Source organism: Mchenga conophoros, linkage group LG11 (assembly GCF_057382185.1).
Source record: "Mchenga conophoros isolate Kocher_MC1m ecotype Shallow Benthic linkage group LG11, M_conophoros_male_GT1.1, whole genome shotgun sequence".
Classification (NCBI taxonomy): domain Eukaryota; kingdom Metazoa; phylum Chordata; class Actinopteri; order Cichliformes; family Cichlidae; genus Mchenga; species Mchenga conophoros.
In genome coordinates this window covers 11601138-11609766 of record NC_140536.1, presented here as the reverse complement: position 1 = coordinate 11609766, position 8629 = coordinate 11601138, and positions in this window count along the sequence as shown.

The following is an 8629-nucleotide window of genomic DNA, read 5'->3' as shown; positions in this document are numbered from 1 at the left end:
AATATCATTGTAATATTTTTGATAGTATGATTTTTAATTAATTTATTATAATCATAATATCTTTAAAATATAGCTGTGAAATAACCCTCCACCTCCCCCAGTAATGGTAAAGTTGGCACAGCTCAGTAATATGCATTAACTGTATAAAAAGGATGGATCCCATTTCCTTGGTCACTAGCAGATTGCTGTTTCGTGCCTGTGGTTTGCATGGACGACACTGACTTGTCTGTAACAAGTCGCCATTTATTCACTGAGCTGCAGTAAAAATGGGAAAAAAGCAACACAAACCGGAAACAGAGAACATGTTGAAATATGTTGGATGCATTTCCAGTTTGCATCACACTTTTTACAGTTGCACTGCTGCTCTATGACTAGCTTGCAAATATTTACAGATAATTCAGCATTTTCCACAAACACTACATGCAATCAAGCGATCAAGAAAGCGATAATCTGCAAATCAGTGCAGCACTCTATAACTCTTTGCTTACAATTTTGCACTAGAAACATCCTGCAACGCTCACCAGCTGGTTGCAAAATGCTTTTTCCCATTGGTTGGTGGTTGCCAGGGGGACACTGACTGGACTTTAGGCCTGATTGAATGAGGCTTTAGCTATTAGTTTCAGAATGACTAGAAATACCAGTCTTTACTTAGTAATAAGTGGCTGCCAGATGGTTGCCATTTGTTCTCTAGGCCTGTGTGACTAGCTGCCTTAGGTAGCAATGCACATCTATAGTCTGTATAGATACATCACACAGTCAGAGATACCCGCTAACTAGAAAAAACATATAAACATCACTGTAAAAATACTGGTATGGGCTACAATTACTAGTCACCACATGAATTATTTGAAGAAAAAAATGTGGTAATCCAAAACATCACAAGCTAATTAAGAGGTCCAATTCAATTGCTCAGCTTTACTGAGATTATATCTAGTGGATGCTTTTGAAACCCACCTGTGGTGCTCACAGTTAAAAGCACAACTCGATCAGCAAACGCAGTCGGGTTGTGCATGGGCAAAGCAACATGTTCAGTGCCCAGAGACATAAACCACTGTTTACGTGGCTCAACCAAGACACCAAGAGCAAGAGTCGTTGTAAGCAGACTTCAGAGTCTATAAAAGCTTGTTTACCATTGCTGGGTGAACGATGATATGGATATTTCCATTGAAGAGCAGAAGCTCAGGGAAAACTGAATAGAGTTATGCTGCTGCTAATGATTTCAATATTTGGTGAAAAATCACATTTAGATTAATACAAACATACATGGAACAACAGTCAAACCGCTGAGTAACACATATCTCATATCCGTATTTTTCCATGCTCTGTCTTTTCTCTGAGACAATTTGTAGAAGCGTGTGTCGTTGGCTATCAGGGGATGATATATAGTCTAGCCTGCAGAGAAACATGTGTTCTGCTTTAATCTAGAGTGCATAGGCCAGTATTCATGGCCAGCAGCTGGAGAAAATCACAGGAGACGAAGAGTCCACCGTGGAGAGAGGAGACATACTGCCTGCCTGCCTGCCTGGCAGATGCTGGTTCTTGTTATCAACTCTCTTTCCACCTTATTTATGTGGTGACTTACAACTCGACACCCTCTTTTTTCCTTTTGCGCACTGCTACTTTGCCCACACAGACACATTTTCATAGGAATGAATGCCTGTTTTTTGTTGCTGGTTTCGTTTACCAAAGATATAACACATTCTGGCGCTTTAACATAAACAACCTTGGACTGAGACTTTCAGGCAATTTTGGTCATCCTTAAATAGAGGAGCAAAATCCCTATAATTAAGCAACGGTAGTACTAAAGACCTGTTGCAAAATGAGAAAGCATGTGGGCTTGTTGCTAAAAATAAAGACAAGATACAATCCCGCCTCTGTTAAGGTTATTTGAGAAAATTTAAACAGGTATTTTGGAAGAGTTAAGCTAAGGGGCTTAGCCGCACTTTCAGCGAGGGAAGATAACAAGCAATTTTTATAGAAAACGAAAGGAAAGCATACAGCTTCAGTAACACTCACACTGAGTGAAATGTTAACATCAGCACACTAACATGCTCACACTGTAAATGTTTACATGCTGATGATTTAAATGGATAAAGTCTGCCATTGCTATCCAGGTCTAGCTTAATTTGAAGTAAACACACAGTTACACCAATCAGTAACAACATTAAAACCACTGACAGGTGACATGATCCGCTGGGGAGCCTTGGATACTGGCATTCTTTTAGATCAGGGATGCTAAAGTCATTTTACATCGTGGGCACACATACAGCCCACTTTGATCTTGTGGGTAGGACCAGTGAAACTATGAGATAAATGTGTAAAATTATAGAAAAAGGTCTGCTAGAAAATGTCCTGTTTTTAAAACGGTCAACTCACTGTAAAAATCGATCTGTGTGCTTGGTTATAAACCTAAGACATGTCACAAGCGAAGCTGCTGACGTGCTGTAGCAATATATCCATGTGAAAACTTAAGGAACGGTGCAGTCCACTCCTTGTTTATTCAAGGTCCATTCTAATATCTTTAACAGCTCCTAGTCAGAGAAGCAGCGAGACGTCTGCACGAGTTTCTAATCGTGGCTCTGCCTCGTATCCATATATTTTTTTCTCTTTCATGTCCCAAGCTGCTCTCTTATTGGCAAGCCCCTACTGTGATATTTATGTCACATATTTAATATGGACACGGCAATGATGATCAAATCCATAGTTGCCAAGAGATTCCGATGGGCCTTAAATAATGGATGATCACGGATGCGTCTCAATTTGTGAGGCTGCGCAGAAAGACAGGGCAAGTGCAGCCATCGACCCCCTCCAACCCTCTTCCCATCACTTTCTCCCTCACCGGAACGTCATTATTCTGGTCGATTCTTTCGCCCCTCACTTGACATCATTCAATGTAATCATCCTTCAATAAAAAACCTGCTTGTAATAAAAGGAACAACCTGGGTCAATACACCGAATATGGAGAAGGATGACCCTGTGCTGGGAGACAGCGAATAAATGGGCCTCTTTATCAAAGCGGATTGCTGCCTGGTGCCTTAACAGGAATTCGACCGGAGCCGGAGTTATCATTACTGTTACGTTTTGTATCATCGGTGTTTGTGCTCGGTGAATATGAGGAAGAATGATGGCTACATTAATGAATCAATGAGCTAATGAAGCAGCCATTGTGTTGGCTTATTGAAATACACTGGAAAATTGAAGACTTCTCCAGCATCTCTTTGCTTAATGCTCAAAGCTTTGCTGTCATATTGCCTGATTGCCAAACTCGGCTACAGCAAAGAAAAGAAAAAGGATATAAAAAAAAACATAGTCAGTTGTAGAGTCACACAAACTTACTGCCTTAGGTGCAGGCAAAAAAAACCCCGACAACAAATGAAAAAGCAACAAGGGTCACGCTGCTGTCACACACTTTTCTTCTGCTACACACCGAGCCAGTCTAACAGACCAAAGAGCCCTGGACTAAGGGTGGTTTGAGGGTCAAATTAGCTGACAGGATAATTTTGCAAGGGCGACATGCAGAGCTGCTGATTATCCCTGAGCTAGCATCATTTTTGTTTATCAAAAAATGTTAATTGCCTGTTTTTACGAGAAGGAAAAGATTAAAAGTTAATAGGAGAGACTAAATAAACACAATGCAATTGCATGAGGGTGTAGAAGATGGTAATTAATTTGTGGCCACCCCTGAGCTAATTAGCTGATATAAAGCAGGAAAAAAGAAGTTAATGAGGCTTAATGTAACTGATACACTGAAAAGTTTAGACTAATGAATTTATGAATGTGTGAGGAAATGCTTGTTCCAACTTTCACGTTGCGCGGCACCTCCTGGAGATAAAAAAAAAACAAAAAACTTTGCTCCTGCACTCAAACTTGATCACCTTCATTGTGCGAGTGAGAGTTTAGCGCTATATAAATTTCATAGCTCTGTTTGATTCTGTGTGTGAAAAACAGAATCAGAAGTGTTGCCTCCATGCCGAGAGAGAGATGGTGGTCTGTGGGAGGGCCCATACCAGCCCAGCAGTTAGTTTGTTTTGTGAATCCTCAGGGTGTAGCTGGTCTGAGGATAGAGAAGCTTCTGTGTTGGGAGGTCTGAGAAGGTCAGTTTGCTTGGGGAAAGGGAGGTATAGAAAATAACAATCTGCTACTAGCTTCCTGTGGGGCTTATGGTGATGATCCCGGGGGCTATGCCATGTTGTCAGCTACTGCATGCCGATCTCAGGATAGACTAGCATCTAACCAGCACCTTTCATATCTTCCACTGGGTCTGTAGTGATTGTGATGTCACCTTCTTGCTACTTCATATCTTCTGATGTTCATTTCTAGGAGCCGCTTATTTCATTTACTATTGTGCTGACCAAAGAGGACATTACTTACACTCAGTAGGGTCACCATGGCATTTACTGTTGACACTGTGGACTAAGGTTCATGGCTAATTTGAAAGAAATTATAGGGCTGTGATGAATCCTGCTCGTGAGTGGGAGCCAAAGCGACGAGGCAATCAGGTAATTGCAGCTTTCATAAATGTAATTCATCAGGAAGGCGAAGGCCAGCAGTGATAGCTGACTAGCTAGCGCACTCGCTGTCTCTACAGAATGACCTGCCAAGCTTTCATGTGGTGACATATGTCTTTATGAGCTGTAGGGAAGGGTAATGGGTGATAAAGTAGAAAAGCATCCCTGTCATATTACATAAATCAGTGCTCTAAGTGGACATCTTCCTATACAGTTTGCCTTCCTCCTCATGGTTTACTGTGGGTAATTTGTCAATCATACTTTGATGGAAGATCACAGTTGCTATTAATGATCAGTGTTGGTCAAGTTACTTGAAAAAAGTAATCAGTAACTAATTACTGATTACTTCCCCAAAAAAGTAATCCCGTTACTTTACTGATTACTTATTTTCAAAAGTAATTAATTACTTAGTTACTTTTTAAAAACACGATTTACAACCTGAAGAGGTGATAAAGCGATAGATCTTTCAGCCCAATTCTACTTTTTCTACATAATCCATCATACAAAATGTAATCAAATGGAAAAGTCTCTTTTTTTAACTTGTTTTATCAGTTTTAATCTTTTAACTTTATGCATCAAGCAAAAATTTAATTATATGCAACATTCTCTGACTTGAATAAATTAGTTTAACATTTAAACCTATTTTCTACACATTCCAGCACATAAAATAAAATACTTTTTGTGTTTACACTCACTCTTTCAAATAGATGCAAGTAAAACGCAGCAGAAAATAAATAAAGTCAAAGACTCAGCGGTCCTGTTGCTCTATTTTCACCTGTAAAGCAGGAGTGGGGTAGGCGGAGGTTTACCCTGGTGCAGGTGTGGCGCGGTCAGTTGAAGAATCCGCGAGTTTCTCTGTGAGTTTCCCATTACGTCGTTGCACACTCGGTGCTTGCTCGGAAGTTTAGGGTTTTTTTTCGCTGTAAAAAGAAGTTTTCTTCCCACGCACGATGGACGCTAATGTTTTTGTCACTTTTTATGGAATCAAACTCAAAGTAAGGTCAGTACTTCCACGCTTTAAACGCTGCACGCTCATACTCTCTCCCACAATAGATATGTGATCCATTGTTGATCTGCACACAGCTGTTGTCACTAACGGTGCACCCGCTTACGTCACTGTCGTGAGACATTCTCGCAAAAAAATCACGGTTTTAGTAACGCAGTAACGCAGCGTTCCTACGGGAAAGTAACGGTAATCTAATTACCGTTTTTGCAATAGTAATCCCTTACTTGAAAAAGTAATCAGATTACAGTAACGCGTTACAAGTAAAGCGTTACTGCCCATCTCTGTTAATGATATTCACATAACAGATTTACAAGAGTCAAAGACCATATTGTAGTGTCACAAATGGGACTCTGATGGATGAGTTGGTTTGTTATATAAAATGTAACTGAGGTTAAAGTGTTTGAATGAGCAACAGATTTTGTTAAAGGATCTGGTCATATGAAACACCACCAAAAGTATTTGTTCTGCTAATATGGATTTGTGATATTTTGATATTGTCATTGTTGTTATTTAAGCAGTATTTTAAATACTGAACTCTTAAATACTGAACTACTGAAAAAAAATTAGACCAGTAGAGTATAGATAACAGAACACTAAACACTAAAACCATTTAAAACGTAATTGTAATCTAATCGAATATATATATATATAGCATAATCGAATGGATGTAGTTAAAAGTTAGCCAGAGTTTCTGCATATTTTAGAAGATATATGAAACCATAAGTTGCATTTCTTTTTAATCAAGTCATGTTTTAAAATCGTTGACCTTGCAAACAAATGTGTCAGATTAGCTTGCTGGTTTAGCTAGCCTTAACAGCGCTAGCTTCAGTAACATTGGTCGTGTCCAAATTCATGGGCTGCATCCTCCTGAGGACCCGGCCTTTGCGGTCTATGTGGGCCGGGTCCTCAGAATGTCGGGTAGGCCGGAAGTAAACGGTTGGGGAAATTGGACGGTCTAGCCTTCTGATTAGCGTCACCGCTGTCTCGGTGGAGTTTAATAAACTTGGCCGTCTGCTCCTTGCTATCTAAAATATAACAGGACACTGGCGTAAATTCTCGACCGTCTCACACTTCTGTTTAATCAGTTTTCTGTTTGACGTTTATTCAGCTGTGTGAAAATCCCGGATGAACCCACTTGGGGGATTAATAAAGTTTTATTTTATCTAATCTAATCTAATAACTTTAATCTCAGCCAAACTGATTTACTCACGAACATATAACATTTTTAGGTTGTCTAAGTGACTTATATATTATGTTTAACCTGAGTAGCGAAACTCCGCGGTGATCTGAAAATGATGTGCCGGGAGTTGTGCCGTTCTCGGCGGTTTCAGTGACCCTCGAGCTCCCGGCTTGCTATCGAGCTGGTGGGTAGCAGATGCTCCGAAAACGTCGAAGCACTTTTGCAAATATGCAATATCTTGATAAACCGAGCAGATATTTGATGTTTACACAGCTACTTTCTCGCCTGAAAATATGTTAAAAGTTTATTTTGTGACCCAGAAAGATTAGTAAGAGTAATTTTAAAACTTAGTAGCGGCCGCCATTATTAGAAACTGGAGTTTGGCTGGGCCATATGAATTCTGGGATATGGTGGGCCACGAAGGACACACCCGACCCATCCTTCAAATTCGGGGAAAAGGAGGACGCATTTGTCGGCTGCATTCGGAGGAGTCTACGAATTTGGACAGCCTTCGGCGCGTCGCTGTGACAAATGCGACCTCAGGAGGATGCAGCCCATGAATTTGGACACGACCATTGTTTTCTGTCATGCTAGTGTTAACTTCTGCTGCAGAAGGTGCTCACCCTGGTTTCATTTACGTGATCATATTCAAGTTTGTTGTAAAAGAGCCAGCAAACATTATTTATTTATATATATTTTACATCGGGATGATACAGAAACACACCTATTAGCATGACTGTCGTCTGTTCACCCCCCTGGGAAATGCAGCTCTTTGTCATCTTTAAACTGGTACTTTAAAAAAATTAATATAAGTTTAACCAGCTAGTATTTCTGGGGTCGACTAGCAAGACCAGCAACTTTTACAAAGCTAGTTGACTGGGGTGGCTGTGGCACAGGTGGAAGAGCAGGTTGTCTACCAATCAGGAAGTCAGTGAATCAGTCCTTGGCTCCTCCAGTCAACATATCAAAATGCCTTTGGACAAGGTAGTTGCTCTTAAGTTTCAAGCATCTATTGGTCTGTAAATAACAAAAAAGTGCTATGTGAGTAAATGAGGCTTATGGTATACTTGTTTATGAGTAGAAAAACATTATATAAGCACCAAGTATCATTTAGTCGCACGCATCCCTAGTTTAAACTCCTCATTGATTTTTTGTTTTTTTTAAGTCAACAAAATAAATGTGAAAGGCTCACTCAAACTTTTCCAAGTATTTAACAAACTTGTCAGAAGTATATTTCCTTAAATTTAATTTAACCAAATTTTTCAGACAAATCTTGACATTTGCCTTTGAAATTTATTGATGTGGAAAAAGTCAAATGGAATAAAATAGAAATAACCACTTAATATTAGATGCCTAGAAAACATACATAAGTCCATTACTGTACTCAAATACACTACACACTGCTCCCCGGGCGCCTGCTTAGTGGGCTGCCCACTGCTTCACAGAGTGAATGGGTCAAATGCAGAGAAAAACAAGTAATTTCCCCATGGGGATCAATAAAGTATCCATTATTATTATTATTATTATTATTATTATTATTATTAATGAATACTTTCCGTTGTTTTGCTTTGCTTCTATGGTTATCTCAATTAAGCTCAGTAACTTTCTGAAGTCTCAGCTGGCTGCCTGGCAATTGCAGTATATGGCAACATGTACTACAATGAAGTAATTAAAGTAGTGTGCTTTAGAGGTTCTACTCTTTGTACTTTTTTCTTCTTCCGTGGACTGAGCCAAGCCAGCTGTTGATCCTTTCACAGTTGAAGGAAAAGTCTGCCAGTAGGTGCTCAGTGTAGCTAGAGCATTTAAATCTTCACATCAAAGTTTTGTAAAGAGAACAAATATATGCATATTCCAAAATTTCACACTAAATTTAGCAGGTGAAACTCAACATGTCTCGTCACATTTGAAGAAAAACAACACTGTTCATTTGACATC